We start from the raw sequence: 21,869 nt of genomic DNA, 5'->3' as shown, positions 1-21,869 counted from the left end.
CCCCCCCCCCCCCCCCCCCCCCCCGGGTGAACTTTTAATGTGAAATCGCCTGTCACTTTGTCACTTTCGCCTCCGGTCCTGCCCAGGTAAGTGCCGGGTTTTTGTTGTTTTGAAGGCGAGTGTGAAGCCCGGCTCTGCAGCCGGGGCCGATTTTCACGGGGGTTTACTTTGCTCGTGGAAATAAACCGGAGGCGGAATGCGGCGCTGAGCCGCTGGCCCCGCGGGGCCGTGTGCGGGGGGCAGGAGAAGCTTTCTGCTCAGAACGGCTCGGCCAGAACCCGCTACAAAGAGAGGGAATGTTTGTAAAGGGCTCCGGTCCCTGCGACTAGGCCCCGAGTCAGGAGGTAAATACTGCAGGGATCAGCAGGAAAGTGGGGTGGCGAGCGTGCCTGCCTGCGGTTTGTTTCCAGCGTTGGACAGCATCCCCCGGCGAATTGGCTTCCCTCCCCCTGAAGTTTCTGGGGGGGTGTGGAGCGAAAAGACGTGCTTGGTGAAATGCGGTGTTGTCCTGGAGCGGTGTCGCAGGCTGTGCCGGGGACGGTCGGGAGTGCGCGCCGCTGTTTGTTGGTGGTAACGACTTATATTTTAACATGGAAGCGTGGGGGTTATTTATTTATTTTGGTTAGGAGCAGCTTCAGCCGTGTGATGTGTGTGTTCTTTAAGAAGCGCGTTCCCTCTGTATAAGCGTTTTGCTGCTCTCACTTTCAGTTTTGAGGTGGGAAATCCGAGCCCTTTTATGATCAGTTTGGGTCCATTGTTTTCTTGAGCTTCCGGCGAGAATCATTCTTTCCCTGACCACAAATAATATTGCCTAAATCATGGGACTGTTGACGTTACAGATTTGTTTGGGTCAAGTGAAACCTCTGAAGAATGAAGAGTGCTGCGGGGGGACGTACCCTCCGCCGGGTGTTTCTGGCTGGCTTGCGATACTCTGTAATTCCAGCATGTGCTTTATTTAGGAGAACAGCGCGAAGGTGCTGTCATTACCAAGTCAGCAGGGTGGTGCTGAGTAAAACTGTTGCTCAGGGGGAATTTGCTCACTTCGGAGCCTTTAGCCAAGAGTTACGGGGGGAGCGCTGGCCAGCGTGCGCACGGGGAGTCGGTGCTCAGCCGATCCTTCCAGCAAGGTGCTGGTTTGTCTGGGAAGAGCCTTGTCCGTGTGGGACGCGGCGCTGGTTGCCTCGACAGCTACATGGCCGAACTTAGCCTGGGCCTGGGACCGGGCGCGCGCTAGGCTTTGTGCAGCACTTCATTTTCAAGTCCTCATTAGAAGAACCGTGGAGGGATCCGAATACTTCTCTGACATCACCAAGGGTGAGCTTGGTGGTGGTGTGCCGGAGCGGCGGCGCGGTCACGGCTAGGCGGGAGAGCTGTCGCTTTTGGTGAGTTTTGTCGCTACACGCCTTGCGCGCACGGGGGAAGGAGCCTCGGCTGACCTCTGAGAGCAGCCCTGGAGGAAGCGGCGTGCGGGGAACGGGCGTTCCCTGAAGGAGCGGTGACGGTGCGGCAGTGTGTCGCCTCGCCTGGAGCCACCTGGGTGCCCAGAGCAGGGGGGGAGAGGAACCAAGCGCCGGGTAGCGAGGACAGGTCAGGGGTAGGGATGCGGGCAGGTCAGTGTGATGGGGCTGTTCTTGTAGCCGTGCCTGTTCCGGAAACACGGTGTATGACCGGAGCCGCTCCGTAACTTTTAAATAATCACGCAGTGCATCCAAACGCCGTGTTCTTGGTGCCTTTTCAGCGAGCTGTGTTCAGGTGTCCTGGCTGGTTTTCCCTCCGCCAAAAGCTGTGTGTGCTTCCAGGTAGCAAACCAAAGCTGTTACCTTCTGTCAGCAGCGCTGCAGAAGGGCGGCTTCGGGAGCATAGTTCATCTGCGCTTTACTGAAGTGCCGAGGGTCATCCGAGTTCAGCCTTATTTTTAGCTCTGTTTGTTTTTTTCTGTTTTGGTGTGACTGTTGAGACAGCATTACCCCACAGCAGAGAAACTGTAGCTGCAGGTTTCTCCTGGCAACTCGGAGTGCACGGCAAGGTCCCGGTGTCTCCTCGCAGCAGCGCGAGTGACATCGAGCCAAGTGGTCGTTGCGTGGGAGTGGGTAGGCTGGGGCTCAGACCTGGGCTTTTTAAACTGCAGCTGCTGCCACGTGGTGAACTTCGTGTCTGTGGAGACACACGGGGTTTCGGTGCGTGGTACGTCACAAAATTAAATGTATGGATGAAAAAGAAGAATGGGGTAAGAGGGAAGTGGCCAGGAACGAGGACTGCTTACGTGAAGTGCGTTTGTAGAAAGGGATTAACGAGGGAAAAGAAAAATTCAGGGGAAGAGGTTTAAAATCAAATTTCTGAAGGAAAGCAAAGCTGGAGGGTGATGGACACAAAGAGCAGGAATGTTCTGGTGGGAGTTTCATTCTGTTACGTGCTGACTGGGGAGTTACTGGAGCTGCTGTAAGACAAGAGAGCTCGGAATAATTTCCGTATCACGGCGGCTTCAAGAAATTAACCTTTCAGGTAAAAGGAAGTTGGGTACCTTTGTGTCTCTGGCGGTGGTGAGTAGTCGCTCAAACCTGATTTTGGGCAGAAGTTGTGCTCAGCGTTGTCAGTGTGAACAGAACTCCCGGCCCCGTTCTGACCCTGCTGGGGGGGGACAGCGAGGGTGTCCGCGTGCCACGGTGAGGAGCCGTGCCGGGGCTCTGATGGAGGCTGACGGCACGCCTGCCCCCTTCCAGGCTGCCTCCGAGCGGTAAGATCCACGTGAAGCCGATTGTTCCGTGGGACTTCTTCCACCGAAATGCTGACGGTACGCTGCGGGCTTTTGGGGGCCGTGGCGGTTTTAACTTGATGCTACTTCTGTGCGTTAGGTCACACAGTGCGCTGCGCTCCTGCGTGCTCCCACTTACACGTTTCCTGAGGTATCTTCTGTGCGTGTTATAAGGCTCTTTAAAACGTCCCCATGCTGTGCGTAAATTTTGTGGATCGATCTAATCAGGTCACCGGTGTCTTCCTAGCCTTCCATCAGCAAGCTCTGCGCCATAAAGGACAAACACTGATTTATGCTGAGCTCCGGTAGCGTTGCATGCCTGCTGGCCCTTCAGGGTTAACTTAGAGCGTACCTTGCAGCCAAACCAGAGCCATCTTGGCCTCTGTGCTGGTGTCTGTAGGTTTCTGTTTTCTTTCCCAAACTTGCTTGCATTTGGAGGGAGTTCAGCTTCCTGGTTTTTGATGCTCTCCGTGCAGGCACCGGTACGCCTGACCTTAACGTAGCGCTGTAGCTGTTGGCTCTGGGCCTGGCTCCCGCAGCCCGGGTGTTTTTCAGGTTATTGCAGCAGGGCATCGCGGCAGCTTCGGGGTGGGTTTTTAAGCAACAGTTGTTTAAAAATTTCTTTCTCCTCCCTTACAGCCCTCCATCCCTCCCCTTTGCTTCTGTTTCTGGGAAGTGGAGAGGAAGGGTCAGCATTTTTGTGTGCGCGTGAAGTTCAACGTTGCTGTGCACGGACACTTGGGTTTTGCTGGTGCTTCCTCGGTGGCTGAACGTCTGCTTTGTTTTTGCAAGGTGCTTTAGCTGGCTGCGCTGCGGTCCCTCGCGGAAAGCGGCACGCAGGCGGTACGTGGCACCGCTCCGCGTGGGAGCGGAGGGTTGCGGTGGCTTCCCAAAAGCCTGGGAGAACAGCAAGAAATACAGGATTGCTTTCAGGAGCGTCAGAGATCTGTGTGAAGTCGGGGTGAGGTTCTGGCAACGCTCACCTGGTGTTCGGACGCGTGCCAGGTTGTGCCGTCGCAGTAGGCCTGCGCTGGTAATCTAGTTAAATTAAGGCTGCTAATGAGGTCTTGGCTGCGTTGGCTTTTCTCTCTTCCGTGCTCGTAGCTTAGTGAGCAGAGAGTGGAGCAGGTGCCGGAGGGTGGGAGGAGAAGCGGCCTGAGAACTTCCCTGGGGAGAGCATCGTCGGCGTGCCCTGCGGGAGAGCGGGCGCTGGGCGCTGGTGGCCCCTGGGAGCTCGGCGCCGCCTTTGCTCGCCGCGTACTTCTGTCCCGAGTGGCTTTTTTCCAGGTGTGTGATGCAATGTCTTCGGGTGCTCTCTGGGGTTTGTCTGTTGAGGACTTTGAAGATCGAGGCGCAGGGATTAGGCAGGCAGCGGGAGCTGCTTGGGCACTCCGGTTGTCGATGAGGGTCGCGACTGTGTGCGAAGCGCCGTGCCTCCCTGCGCCTCCGGCGGATCAGCTCTGGCTCCCGCGCTGCTTCTGTGCTGAACCGGAGCTGAAATGGGAGCAGGATCAGAAGTGCCCTTAGAAGTGCCCTTCCAAACGCCAGTCACAGCAGCTTTTGAAGAACGGTGTTGGGAGCACTGCGGTCCTGAAAAGGCAGGAGCGGAGAGAGGCTGAAGGAACCAGGCTGGGACCAGAGATGTTCCCTGCTTTCTGCTTCAGGTACAAGCCCTGAGTTCAGGGGCGAGCTTTCTGAAATCTCAGCTGGGTGAAGGGACACAACTCCTGTTGCCTGAGAAATGTTTCTGTTTTAAAAACGTGTGACCCCGGGGAGACCTTACGTCTTGGGAGGGGATGCAGCAGGAGAGAAGCTTCAGAAAAGCTTCTGCCACTGCCGTGATAGTGGCTGTCCTGCAGAGGAGGAACGGGCACGAGGTTGTGAGCGTATTGCCAAAAGTAAGTGCTTTTAGACTTCTCTGCCATCTCCCTCGTTGATGATCCCCAGCCTTGGCACGCCTTAGCATTCTTTTGAGCAGAAATAGCTTTAATTTATTTAATGACAAAAGCTAATCATGCTATAGTGCAGACATGTCACTTCACTGGCTTTGTAAGATTTTATGGTGAAATGTCTTGGAGAAAAGCATTCTTCCAAAAGCGTGATCTGAAACAACTCATTTTCCTCTCATGTTTGGAGCCATGATTGTATATGTTCCCTGGCAGAAGTCTGCGGGAGGTTACTTTAGTCACTCACAGATCTGTATTTTAAACGCAGTACTGATCTTGGAACACGGCTTGTATTTTTGTCCGTGGCAGTAACTTGATGAAGCTAAGTACTAGGAGCCTTAGGACAGCTAACCTCCCTTTTCAGTGTCGGGAAGTAGAAGGACTTTCATCCGTGTGTGTGGGTCCTGTCCATCGTGTGAGGGCTGAAAGGCTCTTCCAAACATGGGCTGTGTCCCGCCAGCGCGTTTGCTCCGCTGTGTCGTAGGAGGAGCTAGCAGTGAAGGTCTCCCCGTGGAAGCTGTGGGTGACCCCTATTTTCTTTTTCTCCCTAATGCAGCGATTTCAGGGCTAGTCAACCGTCAAGTTCAGCTGCGTGCAAATTGTCTAATATGACTCAAGTTGCTGGAATTTTCACTCTGGGGAATTAGAGATGGGCCCTACCATTGTTTTACAGGCCTGTCTTCAGTGGGAGCCTTCGCCCATGACTTCACGGCTGTTTGCAATCGCAAAGGGTTTCCTGGAATGGATGGGGAGGAGAAAACGGGCATCTGTTCTGGGGCTCGAGGTGCAGGTGGAGCAGAGGTGAGCCCCCTGCCCTGGAGGGGCTGGTGTCCCTGTTCTTGGGGAGCACAGTTGGTGTGAGTTCCCGTACGCCGCGTTGTGCGCTTCGAGGCGGTTCCAGAACTTCTCGCACACGCAGCTTTCCTTTCCAGGCTGCAGACTTTGTTTTGCCTCCCAAACAGGGAAGGATGATGTGGAACAGCTGGAAGAAGAAAACAGAATGGGTTGTTAAAAAAGAAAAGGATCAAAGGGAGGAGCGCAGAATAAGCTTCTAGGCTAGCCACATTTTCTAGTACGTGCTATTCTTATGTTTTGTTATACACCTTTAGACGTTGTCCCAGAGCGTGCTCTCTCTTCATGGTAGGTGATGGCCGTTGTTGCTGATGGGACTTGAGTCAAACTGCTGCTGGGCACATAACTAGGTTAACGGGACAGTATTTTTTCTGTTCCTGAAAGGAAAATTACACCACCTCTATTCTTCTGGTACCTTAAGGATTGTTGTTGCCTGTTTGCTGCGTAGTCACCCGAGATGGGCAGAAACAGGCTAGTTCCCTACACAGAGGAAATCTCTAAGGCTTCCCCGGACTGTATCGTGTTTAAATCAGCTCTGCTACCAAAAACGATACCTTTCTGCTGTTGGTTGTAACACCTCTGCGTACCCTTGGTCTGGAGGAGATCTGAAATGTTTCTGGAGTTCTGAGCATGCCTGACAAACAGCAGAGCGGCTTCTCGGCTGCACATCTTGAAAGAAGGACGCGTGTTTGATCCTCGACCGATACCAGGAGCGCTCTCCAAAGCTGTCAGGGATGTGTTGCAATGGGTTAGGACTTGCCTAGGTGCAGCTGCTCCTCTCCCCGCGGTTGGACACGGTAGGAATGAGACTTGCTGTGGAGAAGAGCGTCCTCGTGGGAAGAGCTGGGCGAGAGCCACCGCGGGGACCGCCGCCGCGCTCTGCGGGTGAGTGGGCTTCACCTGGCACCCGCTCCGGGCTGAGGGTAGGAAAAGGCGCCTTGCTGCTGCTTCTTGGCTGTCCTTGGTGCTGTGAAAGCACTGAACAGAGAAGAGTTAAAAGATCTTAATTAACTAATACAGGTTTTCCTGAGTTTGGGAAGCCTTTGCCAGTTGGAACCTAATAAACATTGTACCGGCTCTGTCAGGTTGCCAAGTAATGATTGTGCGTTTGTTTGTGTTTGTTTGATTTACACGTGAGAGTGACTCCGGGCGAGTTGCTGAATTCCTGAGGTCTGAATGCCCGTGTTGCTAGTGGCTTCTGGAAATGCACTTGAACCAATGCTGTGGCTGCACCAGTGGCGGTCTGAAAAAGAGATTTCCCTCTCCTGGGCGTTATTAGGAGTCGTAGAAGTTGCTGCGTCTTGAAACTGGTGTTTTTCTGAGCTAATTTTGTTCTTTCACTGAAAAGCAAAAATGACAGAAGTCTTCAGTCTTCAGTCTAAGCAGGGGAGACTGCCTATAAGAATGAGAGAGGTTTTTTTTAGTGATACCACTTACAGCTTTGTTTTCTTAGTCAGTCACTGGTTTTGAAAGGCTCCTGACTTCCTCGGGAAAGGAAATGTCTAAAAATGTGTATCCCACCTCAGCAGCGAGACCTCGCCCTTCTGGCCTTGGACTAGGGTAAGCTCTTCTACAGAACTGTCAAGCCTGAACTGAAATTCAGGTTGAAATCTCACCTGAAAACTTTCTGAGAGTCTTTATTCTTGTTTGTGATGTACTTCGTGCTCCAGGCTCGACACCGGGCACCTTGTCTTGCAGCATTCAGCTGGCAAATTGGGCAGGCCCGATACGGACGTTATATTTGAAAGGGAACTTGGCAGGGTACTAGAGCTGAGGGTAGATAATCTATACCATTTATCTGGGCGGAAGTCAAGGACCAAAATCAAAAAGCACTTAAAGCATGTTTGTTGTGACTTTTAATGTGAAATTCATGGTGCTTTGTAAGCTCTGGAGCGTGTGGGGACAGCGATTTCAGGAGCTGGTGATTCATGCCCAATTTTAGCCTGGTGAGGCTCATGTAGAAGGTTCTTTTGGGCGTACTGTTTTGTGAGCTGCTGAGACATCTTAGGAGTCCAGCTTGCTCTAGAATGCATGGTTAGCTTCAGTTTGTGGCATCCTGTCTTCCCAGTGCTTATGCACATACGGGTACTGGTTAGTGGATGGTCTTCAAATACTCCGCTCTTCTGGCCGCTGCATTTTTTGTTCTAGATTTGTAAAATGCAAATAATTCAGCTGCCGACCTGTCTGTAACTTAGCCTTTATGTTTTCCTCCAGTAAAGGTGTTCTAAAGTCAATTTCAAAGTGCTTTTATGTCTGGCTCTTCAAAAGAAAAAGATGTAATTTTTGTTGATATGCAAATATTGCAAACTAAATTTTGGGGATGTTCTGTGAGCTTAAGCTGTTCAGCTTAATTGTATTGATTACATTTCCATAAACCCTTTCTTAATTAAAAAGTTGGTCTGCACAAATAAACTTCTTAACGTTTAAATTTTTGGTTCTGGGCTTGCGTGCCACGTTTAGCGTGGTGTGATTCCCAGTGAGCCCCCCAGGATGCAGCACCTGGGTGTGCCGCCTGTGGCAGCGGTACCTGGCGTGGCAGGCAGCCACCAGAACAATTGTTGTTGGTGCTTGGCACGGCCCCCGTCTCTTCTTGCTGAAGCCAAAGCACACTTTATCCACTCAGGCTGACGTTAAGGTCATTAAATAAATGAATGAATTGCGCTGTCACCAAATTCCGATCCTGGCAGACTAAGAACGTGAGTTTTATAGCCCGGACCTCTGTCCAGAATGTCTTACTGAACGGCCTGGATGTCAGTTGTGGGAATAGTCAGCAAACGCTTTCTAGTGGAGTGGGTATGCCTTAATGAGAATTATGTGGTGAGTGGTGTAAAAGCCTGAATCTACCAGACATCTGATCATCCAAGATGAGTATTAATCAGCCTGTGAAGTGCATGTAAAAGAAACCGGAGCACCGCAATAAAACGAGCGAGCGCAGGGGAACCGAGGCGGGCAGGGAGCGGTTCCTCTGCTGGCGGTGCGGGGCTGGCTCCGATTTGTTAGGGAAGCGGTGAAAGCAGAGGTAACTGCCAGCCGCCGGGGAGCTGGAGGGCTCGCTGGTCTCACTGAAGCTCAAAGGTTGCTCAGGATCTGAAGGTCTCAGGGCAGGCTGCTGAGCTTCCCCCCGCCGGAGGAGAAACCTGAAAATGCTTCCTTAGGGGAGGAGAGCTCGCATGCCAGGCTTGGGTTGCTCTTCTTTGTGGTCTAGCTCCATCCCTGGTTTCATGATTTTGGACTTAAGACAGTGTTTCTGCTTAGGAGTAGGGGACAGAAAAGATCTTTAACTTCCCTGCCTGTTGCAGGTAGGTCAGAAATGTCCCTGGTTTGCACAGGGAAACATGCAAGTGGGGTTGGGCTGGATGTATCCACATCCTGCTGGTACTGCAGTCCCAGAGCGTCTTCTGGGTTTGGGATCTCCTAAAACCCACAGCTGGTGGGCCAGAACGGCGTGGGGTGCGGCGTGAGATGCCACCGGGAGCGGGGTAGCTGCTCACCGCAGCTGAGTGGCTTCGCCTGGACAAACGGCGTGGTCCCGGTGGCCCCGTGGGAGCCGCGGCCGACGACACGCGGTGCTCCGAGCGGTGCTCCACGTGGGCTCTGAGATGGCAGGGTTGCTCGTGGCACTTAGCGTGTCCTTTAGCTGTAGCAAGAGGAATGCTAACAGCTTCAGTTCCTGCTGGGCCTTGAGCCTCGCATTGTGACGAGTTTAACACAAAGTTGAGGGGCGATTCTGAAGACTAACGGCAGTGGTTGCCTGCAGGAAACCACTCACGGAGCTGCTGTGTGCGCGAGTTGGATCCCTGAGTTCTACCAGCGTGTCTGGCTATACACGCGCGCACAGTGCATGTTTTGGTAGTTCTCTGTTGGACCTCCCAGTTATTTGTGGTTCTCTGTCCATCCTTTGCTTGCGTACCATGTGCGTACGGCTGAGCCTGGGCAGTAGGTGCTGCAGAGCCTTTGGGGATCGCGGCGGGGGCGGAGGGCGGTGTGCCGCAGCTCTTTGTACTTCCTTGCAGTTGTCACAGGCGTGTGGCTGGTGTGGGCAGCTCCTTTCTCTGTTTGGCTGATGCTTTCCCTTCATCTAATCATAGAACCACAGAACGGCTCGGGTTGGAAGGGACCTCAAAGCTCACCCAGTTCCACCCCCCACCGTGGGCAGGGATGCCACCCACCAGGTGAAGTTGGCCGAGGCCCCATCCAGCCGGGCCTTGAACACCTCCAGGCACGGGGCATCCGCGGCTTCTCTGGGCACTTCTCTGACTCGCGGCGCTCCGCGTTGCTCGAGCCGTGCGGTGGATGCAGCCTGCCCTCTGCGTTTGTGGCCCGAAGTCAACAGCCAGAGCTACGGGCGGTAAAACTAGCTTTTAAAATGAAAAATGCTCTGAAACTAATTCACTGCTCGTCTTGGGGTTCAGCTGGGATAAATATATTGTTGCTATTGCTCTTTTTCATCAAGCACCCTGTAGAGGCGTGCGTAAAGTGTGCAGCTGAGAGTCCTCAGGTGGAAAAATGGAACGAGTGAAGCATTGGACCAAAGAGCCCCAGAGCTCCTGCCCACCCTGATTCACTCTTTGAACTATGGCTTTTGTGCAGCAGGGTAAGATGCATCGCTCTGTCTTCCCTAGCTGCCTGTGTTTGCAGGACTTCATTTTGTACGACGTGGGGTTTTAACTCGGGAGAAGTCGTAAGCTCTGCATGTGGCAAGAGGGCGCTTATGATTTCATTTCGTTTTGATAAACTGCTGAAATAAAGATTATGGGGGGGAAATCGCGAGGCGTTACAAAATTGGGAGCTGAAATGAGCGTTACTGCTCTCAAGGAGCGCACTTCTTGAATTCGTTGCTCAGATCACGGAAGGACAATCAGTCTGGGTGACAACACCGCTGTCACCGCGATGCTTCCTGACAGATTGACCAGCAGAGCATTAAATTTTCCCATGAAGTCACAGCGTGAAGTATTAGCGACACGGTAGGAAACACAGCCTAGTGAACGAGGCAGTACAGCACGAGGCTGCTTGATGCGCGTCACACAGCTGGAACGCGGGCTGGGGATGCAGGGTGGCTGTTGGAGGGTCCCCGAGCCCCCCGGGGTGCAAGCAGCGGCTGTCCCTGGAGAGAAAAGAGGCGAGCATGTGTGGTAGCCTCGTCAGCTGGAGTGGCTTGTTTGTGTTTTTAGGGTTCGAGGTTGGAGGTGGGTGGGCTGGGGGCAGTTCTGTGCTCATGAAATGCACGGGAGGATAGAACTGAGATAGAGCTGATAGAACTGCCGTGTTTCAGTAAATTACAGAAAACAGCGCTGAAAGACTCGGTTGAAATTTAGATTCCCAGGTGAAAATTGCCATGAGTGAGCGCTGTGGTTCTTGTGTCTGGAACTTTTTTCCCCCTCCTGCTCCTGTAACAACATGCCCCCAGATGCAGATAATGGCTGTGCAAAAGGGCAGCTGGAGACGTCAGGTTTTCCTTTGAGTTCAGTGACTGCAATACCTCTGCTGAAGTTTGCTGCAGGCTGCAAGCTGAATGAGGGCCGAGAAACAGCTTGGTCAGAGGAAGGCTTTTCTCGAGACTCTCTAGAAAACCAGAGAGGCGTTTATTGGCTATTGGTTTTAATTTTCTTCTTCCTCCAGGTGTATCTAATAATCTCCCCTTGGAAAGGGAAAATGTGGTATCTCTACAGCTTGATATTGCTCTTACTAGCAGAACCATTCCTCCTGGCCTGCCCTCCTCGGCCGGCCGCGGCACCTGGCCCTCTTCCCTTTCTCTGTTTGGACTTCGGTGTTCTTAACTAGGTGTGTGTTTGCAGTACAAACTCAGTTTGGAAATAACTGTGTGTTAAGTAACTGTTCTGAAGGAGGGAAAAAAAACAACGCAAAGCAAACAGTCCCGATCTGCTGCTGGCGAGGCTGCCGGGAGCCGCGGCCCCGCTCCGCCAGCCCGCTGGAAGCCGTCCTCCCCAGCACACCAACAGCGCGTCCGGGCTGCCCGGCCCAGCACACGGAGCCTGTTCCTGACGCTACCTCGCAGCAGCTCACAGCATCTAAGCAGGTCAGAGCCTCTTTGCCAGCATGCGTGCAGCTGGTATCGGGCCAGGAGCTGCTGTTTCAGCTGCCAGGCAGGGGACAGAAGTACGCTAAACTGGGGATTTCTTTTTTTTTTTTGAAGTGTGCTTCGGTTTGCATGAGATACTGCGTGAATTGTTTAACCCCAGTGATTAAGACTGAAGTACAGAAGTACTTCACAATATCCAGCCCTGATGTTGTATCAGCAGTTGTGGTACGGAACACGAGAGGTAGGTGATGGGCATGGCTTCAGCTCTGCTGCCGTGCCTGGCGCGTTTCAGTGAAATACACCTTTTTTCCTGCCCAACTAGATGGAGGCAGGCTTCTGCTGCAGCCAGAGGTCTAGAGGACAGCTGGAGAACTGCACTGGTTAGTTCGGGAACACGCCAGCATTTTCTCCACGGAACCCTTCCGTTCGCTTCCATCTTTAAATGTTTCAGACAGGGATCGCTCCTCCGGAGCCGCTCAGGGAGGGATCTGATGGTTTTTAAGCTGGCAACGCGGGGGTGTGGTTAGCGCTGCCTGGGTGGTGGTTATCAGCTGGGGCAGAAACGTCTGCAGCGAGCGGCAGCTGGAGCATTATTTTGGCAGCCTCTTCGCGTCCCTCGTCTCTGGAGGGGAGTTTGCTGTGTGCGGTCGCCTCTATTGTGCATGCCTGGGGGTGCAGGGAGCTGGCATTTCCCTGCTCAACTGTTCCTCGCGTAAATATGTTTTTTAACACTTCCCAAATGCTTGGTAGCCAGAGGCTGGTCTAAAAGAGCCTTGTTGGGAAAACAATGTTAGGATATCTCTCTCTTTCAGGTAATGTTTTTTTTTTTTCCTCCTTCTGTTGTAGTTAACTGCAGAAATAAATGCAGTTAACAGTATCCAAAAGAGTTTTTCTTGCTGCACCATGCTGAGAAATGCCTTGTTCGTGATGCTTCCATCCCTCCAAGCTTGGTTCGTTTTTAGATGCTGAAGGGCATTCTGAGACTGTTATAACTTCATTTCACATCATGTTTATATGAAACAGACAAAAAAAATCCAGTGCTTTGCCAAATATTTTCGGAAAGAACAAGCTTTGTGGATAATCGTTTTCATGTTCTACCTGCTCCTTGGTGTGTTAAAGCTACAGAAGAATCTTCTCTACCCCGAATAAAGGCTTTGAGAGATTAGCCTTCAAGTAGTCACTTGAGGCAGGTTGATTAAGAAATACACTCAACGTTAGATTAAATCAAGATTTGAACAATGGAGTTACAATTGACTGTCACTCCTGTAATCCAGTTATTTTTAGGTTGGGATCGGGACGTGCCACTCCCCAAGTTGTCTGTAGCACCGCTCTGAAGGCGGACTGATCAAAAAGCCGTGCGACAGCGCGGAGCTTCCCCAGTTCTGTGCTGCAGCTTCATCCCATTACCACGTGTTTGTAAATGCATTGTGCCAAAACTGGGTGACCTGGAGCCAAGGAGTTCACACAGAGCACTGAGGGTTGTTGCCTGAAATACAGCTCAGATATGCAAGTGGAAGCAACGTGCCTGTATGGATGGCGGGGCTTGAGGTCTTTTTGTGTTCAAAAAACATTGGGAATCGTGTTGGGGAGGAGCTCGGTGAGTCACCGCACGTGCAATTTTAGCTCTTGGTTACCTTCAAAGAAAAAAGCGTGGGTGTGAAATGCCGTCAGACCTCTCTTGAAGAACAAGAAACTCCCGGACAAACTCTCCCAAGATCTCCCGTGAACAGCACGCTGCTCAGGCCTGCCTCCTCTCCAAACGCCATGGTGAGTGCTGCAGCCTGAGTCGCCGGGTCCTGAGCTCGCTGCATGCGCTGGCTCCAGCCGAGTGCCTCGGGAGTGGCATTTGTGAAACGAGATCCCAGCTCTCCCTGCTGGAAAACCATCCCTTGGTGTCACGCAAGGGGTGGGTGCTGTGGCTGGGGTTTAGCTGTGTGTTTTCTCTTTCCGAAACGTGAGAACAGAACCGCTTCTTTGCTGTAGATTTACATTACCAGCTTAGGAAAACAGGAGGTTTCATCTGCACCGAGGCCTAAATGATATTGTGAACCAGGAGCGATGGAGGAGTTAAAGATGCAGAAGAAATGCTTAATTTGAGAGCCCAGGATCCAGGCAGCTGTTGAAGGAGCCTGCTGGTGAATTGCCGAGGAGTCTGTTACAAGGTGTTCCAGGACCAGCGACCAGAAGGCTTCCACCAGGTCGCCGTTCGCTCCGAGGTCGCCGCGGGGGAGCAGTACAGAGGAATTGCTGAGGCTGTTTGCTGCTCACCACGGCTCGTGAAAAACCCGGTTGCAGAGGATCAGGTGGAGAGAATGGGGCTTTCTGCATGGGAGGTGCATGAGCCTTACAGGAGCTTCCTTACTTCAGTGACGTGCTCGGATTCTGCAGAGAGAACCAGGACACCTGATTCGCTAAATTCCCCTTAAGAACAGGGAAACCACAACAAAACGGTCTTTCCACGGACTCAGAAGTGGTTGCCCTACAAATAAAAGTCAGCAGCACGTGTGCCTGGCCAGCACTCCGCGGTAACACCACTTGGGTTGTGTCTGGTGGTAACAGCAGCTTCCCCTTAGAAACCCTTTGTGCCGATGTGGGCAGAAAAAGGGCGAAGTTTGCATGGGGTTAATAGCGCCGTGCTTTAAAGCCAAGAGCTCTTCAACCATAACCTGCGACTTTCTGTGCGTTTGGTGTCTCTGTGCGTTTGGTGTTTGTCCCTTGAAGCCCATTCATGTGGGGTTTGTCTGGGCTGTATGCAGAACACGTCGCAGCCGGAGCGTTTGTACTGAGAGCAGCAAAGAGCCCCGAGGTTGGGGCCTGAACCAGCCTGGTCTGGGGCAGCCGCACCTGTAGCTCTTCTACTGGCCTTGATAATCGGAATGAGGCTCTTTGTCTCCTTTTTCTTAGGTCTTCGTCTTTTTTTCCACATGAATATTCAAGTATAAACGGCACCGTGTAGCTCTTACGTGCTGTGTAATGGAGTACCTCTTCTGCTTTTTTTCTTGGCTGCTTTATTGAGTAACTTTTCTTATAGATTGTTTGATTTCTAGATGCTGGCATTTCATTACTGCCTCTCAGAAAGCATGTTATCTTTGATCAGGGCTTCTGGACTGCACAAAGCTGAATTAAGTGGAACAAATATTTACATCTTGATTTACCTGAAGACAGAGTGTGCTTTCATGCAGACGTTATTGATGTTCTTGGTCTATGGTGGTAACGTGAAAGCTTTGGAGTAAAGAGGCTTTATTTAAGTCGCTGCCTGATGCATGCTGTGTTCAGGAATATAAATAAATAAAACGAACCCCGCTGCATTTTGTTCTTAATCATCAGTGCAGCAGTCCTTCGCTTAGGGTGGTAGAAGTCCCACCAATACGCCATCTCTGCCTGTAATGCCAGACGTGCAAATTGAAATCCAAGTCACCGCTAATCAGAAGTAGGGTGGTTTTTTCTGTTGTTTTGTGTTAATGCGCTGTGATTCTCTGTTTCTTCTCAATTTCTATGTTTCTTTAACCTTTGGTTTCAAGCTTGCATATTGTAGCAGTTGCCGCCTTTGCTGGCGTTTCTAGCGAGCCCAGGATTACCTGGATTGAGGTTGGGTGCCTGCTGCTTTTTCTGCTTTTCTGTTCTCATTGCCTTCTTTGTGGGTGTTCAGTGACTGGACAGCTGGAGTTCAGAGCCTGCAGCACCCTGGCATTAAAAAAAGAAGGAAAAAAAAAAAAAGATATAAGCACATGCTACAAAATCCCACTTCTGCAGCAGCCACAGGTACTCTGCAGCTTGCAGTGTTTTGCTTTTAAGTTCCTCTTTCCCGCTTCACGATGTTGTTCTTTTCCACCTGTGAAGAAAGAAAGGCGGCAGAAATCTCATCTGTGGGCTGTGTGGGTCCGGTTCATGCCGTGGGTCCTCCCTCCGGAGGCATCCGTGCCCCGCTCGCAGGCGGGATGCCCCAAGGGCCGTGACTTCTTGCCTGGGTGGCTGTTTGTACCGAGACCTTCCAGCATTTGGCAGGTCAGCTCTTCCAAAGAGATCTTTATCGTAACAGTTAGAACGGGAGTCCTTGCTGTATTGAAAAACCTGAAAGGAAATAGCACCCTGTGCGAACTGTGGCTTTGTGCACACTTAGGTAATGGGCTATCAATCAAATTTAATTAAGACTGTGGTAACCGCAGAGTTTTACTCCCTTTTAGTTCAGCTACGACACGGGGAAAAAAGTTTTATCTTTACAAGCTGCTCTTGCAGAAGCTATTGCTGTGATCGCAGTTAAGCCCTTGTCTTTAAGGCAAAGAAATGAGTTTGCTGCTTTTATACAGACATTTCTTGCCCCTTGGCCAACTCCAGAAATAGCAGCGGGGTCCCCAGGAGCGAAGCGCGTGCCTCGAAGCAGCAGTGTCGGTCAGCGCGCTTCGTGCTGCGGAAGGGCAGCGTTCCGCCAGCTTTTCTCTCGTGCAGTGCTCTCACGTCTGCCTGCTGTAGGAAAATGGAGCCCGTGCTCAGGTTTCCTTTCAGCCTCTGCATCCTGTGCCTGAGGCCCGCGGGCGTGCAGGAGCTCCTTCTGGAGCGGGTTCGTGCAGCGGCCGCCCTGCTGTCCCCTTGCTTCCTGCGGCTAGGTGCAGGATTGGTGGTGGGGAGGAAACACAAACTTTGTTGTTTGCCTGTTTCCTTTGTATGGTTATGCGTGAAGCCCACGGAAGAAACTTTGCCGCGGTTCTGCCAGCAGCAAAATCTTGGCTCCGCAATGGTCAAGGGTTCAGCAGCAGGGAGAGATCAGACTGCACGCTCTCCTCCACCGGGACCAGCATGCGGCGAGCACCCGGCGCGGGAGAGAAAAGGAGCGAGCCTGCACGCGTGTTCACCGCTGGTGGTTTTTGCAGCAGCGTTCCTGCTGCTCGGGGCACGCCGTTCACCAGCAGCACTGAAGGTACATCTGCACCGAAAGCCAAGCAGGGAGCCCGGCCTTGCGGTCAGATGGGAACGGGCTCCTGGCTCCTGTGGCCGTGCAGCCAAGGCGAGGAGCCTGGGTGTGCCTGTGCCTCAACGCTGGGGGGAAGAACCCCCCCAGCAAGCATCAGTCCCCTCCAGATAACGCTCGCCTTCATCGCTCTGTGCTCCCAGCTGGTGGCCGTGTGTTAAATGGCGTGCTCTACTGGCTTGGACCCTTCCTCGGTGCTTGCGAGGGATTTTGGCTAGCTGCAGGGCGCTGCAGAGCGTTTATGGTCACGCTAAAAAAACCAAGGAGCGGGCTGTTGGGTTTGTTTGGTGAAATCAATATTAAATTTAGTTTCTTTCTAACTGGGAAAGGCATGCGTGCTTTGTAGTGTGTTGGGTAATTATCTTGAAATGAGGAGCAGGTCTCTAAATGTAAAGGACGCGGAGAAGGAACGCAAACATTTCCTCAGTACCAGGCGTGGAACAATAGCTCATTGTTGGGAGGAAGGGATTGCAGAAAAGCAAGCAGACTTGTAGAAATCAGGGTTTATTTTCCATAGCTTACTATTTATATTGCACTTCGAGGCTCTTCGGGAACTAGATGTCCAGTTCCTGGAATGTGTGTCCCTTAGTCGAGGAGGGTTCGGTGCGAGCAGAGCCTGCTCTTTCAGTTCACGTTTGTTAATAGACAATGCCCGGGTTACGGGCTGCTTGGAAAGCTCGCTGTGTTCATGCGAGTCCTCGCTCTCCCCCTTGCAGCTTGGCAGCTGAGGAGACGTCCCCTAAAGAGACAGTACTCTTCTTCCTCCCACCCTCACTTCTTTCTGCTATATATCGGGCTGCTGAATAGGCTTGCATTGACCAGAAAGACAAAGAAGTCTTTCAGGCTCTAGCTTTAGCCACAGCCAGTGTGCTGTGGGCTTTTGTTAATACTTTCAGTCCCCCCTTTCTCTTTCAGCAGCCCTCACTCTCATTGTTAATACATTTCAGGAGCAGCAGTGATATTTCTGCATTCGTTTTGTTTGCTCAGTTTGCAGGAGAAGTTGCAGAAAGCCGGGAGAGAACGCGTATCTCGTGGTTCGCTGTGGAGTGTTTTCTGTCGTGCCTTTCGCAAAGAAAAGTGGATCGCGTAAACAGATCCTGGCAAAGCCTCGCCGGAGCGGGACGTGGTGGTAGAGCGTTAATGCCTGTGCGGGCTGCGTGCAGGCAGAGGCTGAATGGCTTGTTCCAGTGCTCGGGAATACCAAATGGCTTCCCCCCGGCTGGATCCGTCTCCATGTTGTCCTGTTTTTGTTCTTGCATTAGCCAGCTAAAGATGCAAGCTCGTATTAAAACAGCTGTTTTTGCTAAGTGGCAGTTATGCAGTCGGAGAGAATTGTTCAACAGTTGTAAATTCATTCAGCATCATCCGAAACGACTTCATGTGCCGCTTGTGTCCCCAGCGGAGGGGGGCGCGCTCCCTCCTACCGAGAGGTTGAGGCAAGCGAAAGGAAAGCTCCTTTTCCATTTCTGTGCTAATAAATCTGAAAGCTACTGGTAGGTGCTCTCTAATCGTCACGAAACATCAGTAGGGGAATTAATTCCTGGAAATAAAATGTTAGGAAGCAGCTGATTGAAAGGGCTGATGTAAAGGAGGCACGCAAAATAAATGTAAATGCTGCCGAGAGTAAGGATCAAGGTAGGAGGGTGGTTGTCTGGGGGGAGTGTGCCCCAAAAGCAAGTGTTCTGTTGGGTGAGACTCACTGGGAGAGTGGGACAGTGATGGTTCGATTGTGCAAATGAGCTGCTGTCAGCAGTACCGTCGCAATCAAGAGATGACCACAAAGGCTTTGGAGCCTCTCAGCGCACCTCTTTTTCCGGAAATAGTTGGATTTTCGGTACTCTAAAGCAGTGTTTGATGGCATGACAAGCTGCGTCGTCTTCGCCTCGCATCTCCTCAACTAGAGCATAAATTCTGGAGTTCAGAGAAATAAGTGAGGCGGTATTTCTGCACCTCTTACAGGATAACGTAACTCCCTGTGGTGGATGTGTGGCAGGCAGGAAGAAAAATGGCACTCGGAGCTGTGGAGGGGCTCGAGCAAGTGGCAGAAGAAATACTTGTCACGAGAGCAAGACTTATTTTGTTCCTAATGGAGGGTGACTCTGACTCCTTGTAGATGGATGCTGAGCGCACAGCTTCGAACTGGCTGGGAAGGGGAGCCCTGGACGTGACCGTTCGTCACCCCCACAGCCAGCTCCAGCCTCCCTACCTGGGGACGAGCGACTGCCTAACTCTGCCCTGTGGGAAAGCGCACACGGGTGTGCAGTCCTTCCTTTAAGGCCCCGAAGGCTTTAAAATCCGTAGTCTCTTAATAAATCAAACCAGCTGCAGACGGATGCATTGATACAGGGATGCAAGGTCCGAGAATGTGCCGGGGTCGGCGTCTCTGGGCCACCTGTCTTGAGGGGCACATGGCTGCCCGATGGCAGTGCCTTTGAGCATCTGGAGCACCTGTTTTTCAGTGGTGCGTTGCTACAGCGTTTTAGTAGTGTTTTCTGAATCAGCGTGTGCCCCTGCGCGTGGGCACCTTGACACCGCTCTGTGAAATGGGGAGGAAATGGGTTTTGAAATACTCTGCCATCCAGAGAAACGTAGGCCTGGTTAGCGTCATTGCTCGTGGGGAGGAAGTTCTCAGCCATCTCGAAGTTAGTTTCTCATTTGGAAGGCTTCCTTTACCATGTGACCAGAAAAAAAAAAGCGATACTTCATTAATTGCTCGAAAGGGGATCCTCTAGCCAGGGAAAGCTTCACAAGTGGCCTGCCACACAATGCAAGTGCTCCGTGTGCCCTGGTGAATGTTGTCTTTAATTCTGTTGCTCTTGTCGGAGGGTCTGGTTCTAGTTTTTTTTTTTTTTTTTTTTTTAAGCTTTTGTAAGAAAATGCCTGGGGTAAAATCACTGTGTGGCAGTGAAGCCCAATAGGGGGAGTCTGAACGTTAAATAAAGCCTTGTCTGAATTCCTTCCAATTTCCTGTACAAAGAGATGAGCCTTGCCGCGTGTCTAGGAGGCTAATAAATTTAGGCTCTTGCGGATCAAAGGGGAAATGAATTTGAAGGCCTAGGGGCCTTTGCTGTACTTGAAAGTATGGAATGTGATTGTGAGACAGCACTGAAATTGTCCTTTCTACATTTTTTTTTTGTAAATTCATGCCCAAACTTTCCCAGCGAAGTAGAAATGAGTTCCACCGAGTGTAACTTGGTGGGAGAGGGTTCGCACCTCGGGTCGGCCCGGTCGGGTGGATTTTGTCCACGTGAGGCACGTTGTTCTGAGCCGCCCTGCCCCACCAGACCGCAGCGTGCCCGGGATGCCGGGGCGGTTGCTGAGGGTCGCTGTGAAAATCCGCCGGGTCGCTTCGTCCGCGCCGCGGAAACAAAGCCCGGCGTGTTGGCTAGCTTGGTTTTCTTTCTTTGTGGGGGGAAATCTGCCATCTTCCTCCGCAAGCCTTTCGGGAAGGCTGCTGTAATAAAACATCGTTTTATTACGTTTTGACCTTGGGTGCCCCTTTTACTGCTCCTTTTTCCTGTCTTTGATGTCTGAGCGCTGCATATTTGTGGTGGTTTCCACAGGCATGCGCTGCGTTCAGGCAGACGCGACTGCGCTTCCGGCCCCAGAACGCCGGCGCTCGGACTCGGTTCTGATTAGCTGGAGCCCGGGGAGGATTTTAAAGCATCGCCGTCGGCCCGGAGCTGTCGAATGGGCCCGTTAATTACCAGGGGCGCTGTAAGAGCCTGGAGGTGGGGAGCAGCTCTGTGATGGACCGAGGGCATCGATGCTTCCGTCACGTAGGCAAGTTGGGAAGGAGCTTCACCAGAATGGCCCGGTGTCGTGACCTCTAAATTACACCAGGGATGGCTCCTTTGGACAGGGACAGGGACAGCCCGTGGCTTTGTTCCTGTAAGCCTTCCCTGCTCCAGACAACCAAGTCCAAGCGCGTGGATGTTAACGCTGGCTTCGCTCAGCTGGCAGAAGCAGCCGTGGAGCGCCTCTCGTGCAGAGGGATCCAGGAATCCAGTGTATTGCACATGTGCATTTGACTCCTGTGGTGATAGAAAACGCCTGCAGCTGCTAAAGCTTGGTCAATAGCGGCCTTCCTGTTCGGGCTGATATCGGAGAAAGCTGTTCTGTTTCCCTGACGTGGCTCGGGTACAAAATGCAGGAGATGAGTCAGGACGAGACAAGATGAACCGCTGCCGTTGTTTTACCGGGGTCTGGTACCGTGAGATGCCAGGTTTGCACACCACTGCTGGGGTAGCCCCATGGGTTTTCATGGATTCAGAATAATTTGATCGACTCTCCTTTTGTAGGTCCTCACATCCTCTTCCTTAGTTTCCCCTCCTATCGCTGTGTTTTCAGCTCCAGGTCTTCTGCTGAGAAGTAAATCTGGACTTGCGTTCTCACATCCTCTTACTAATTCTCATAGCACCGCTTTTCACGCAAACTCTTCCGTTTCAGAGGTCTGTCTTCTTGAGGTCTGTTTTCATTATTTTTTTAAATCCCCTTTGAAAATGTGAACCTTCTTGGAAATAGCTGCTTTGTGTAGGGTTGTGGGCCAGCTTGGCGTGGCCCCGCACCAAAACTCAGGCTCCGCAGATCAGCTTCGGGAGGCTCTGTTACTGCCTTTGCTAAGTAGCCACTGGATCTAAAAAGCTTTTCCAAGGATCAGAACCCCAGAGTGCTCTTTCTCGTGGCTCAGCGTGTTGAGCGGCGACATCGTTCGCCCCGCTCGCGGCGGTGAATCCGGAGGTGCACGGGCGCCAGGCTCGGCGTTCCCGCTCCACTCAGGTCCCTGTGCGTGCTTCGCCCTGAGAGGTGAGCAGTGTTAGAAGCCCCTGGGCTTCAAAAGCAGGCAGCACTGCTCCAGGTGGGGTGTGCGGACTGCCCGAGGACGCTCTCCTCCACTGGGAAGACCGGAGCAAGCTGAACGAAGCGGTGACTTGCAGTCCATCGAGCGTGCCCTGCTCGGTGCAGGGCAAAGGAGGAGAGAGACAGCTGAAACCTAAACGGAACCAACTTCAGTGCTCGCTCAGCACGTCGCTCTAACCTCTCATGGCTCTTGCTGTGACGGTTTTAGGAAGTTGAGAAATGCCTTCTTCCTCCCGCCTCATCTCCTGGAGGTTGCGGAGATGTGCCCGCAGCTCAGCCGCACTTGAAAAAGCGAGGCTGGGGGATGCTGGCAGGTACCGCGCTCCAGGTCTGGCTGGAAGCAGAGAGTGATTTCCTCCGGCTGAAGCCCCAGGTGAGACCTCGGCTCTCGTGTGAATCATCGGGGCCAGCAACAAACACGGTAACGGAGTGCCAGGCCTGCTGCCCCGAGCA

General features: G+C 52.2%; 1 protein-coding gene across 6 annotated transcripts in view; it reads left to right on the top strand.

Moving 5' to 3' along the window:
- The window catches only part of EIF4G3 (eukaryotic translation initiation factor 4 gamma 3), a 129,788-nt gene that overhangs the window by 532 nt on the left and 107,387 nt on the right, over positions 1–21,869 (top strand). The window lies entirely within an intron of this gene.

This window comes from Oxyura jamaicensis, chromosome 21 (genome assembly GCF_011077185.1).
Source record: "Oxyura jamaicensis isolate SHBP4307 breed ruddy duck chromosome 21, BPBGC_Ojam_1.0, whole genome shotgun sequence".
Taxonomy (NCBI): Eukaryota; Metazoa; Chordata; class Aves; order Anseriformes; family Anatidae; genus Oxyura; species Oxyura jamaicensis.
Note: the sequence above shows the minus strand (reverse complement) of the source record. Positions and strands in the feature narration are given on the sequence as shown.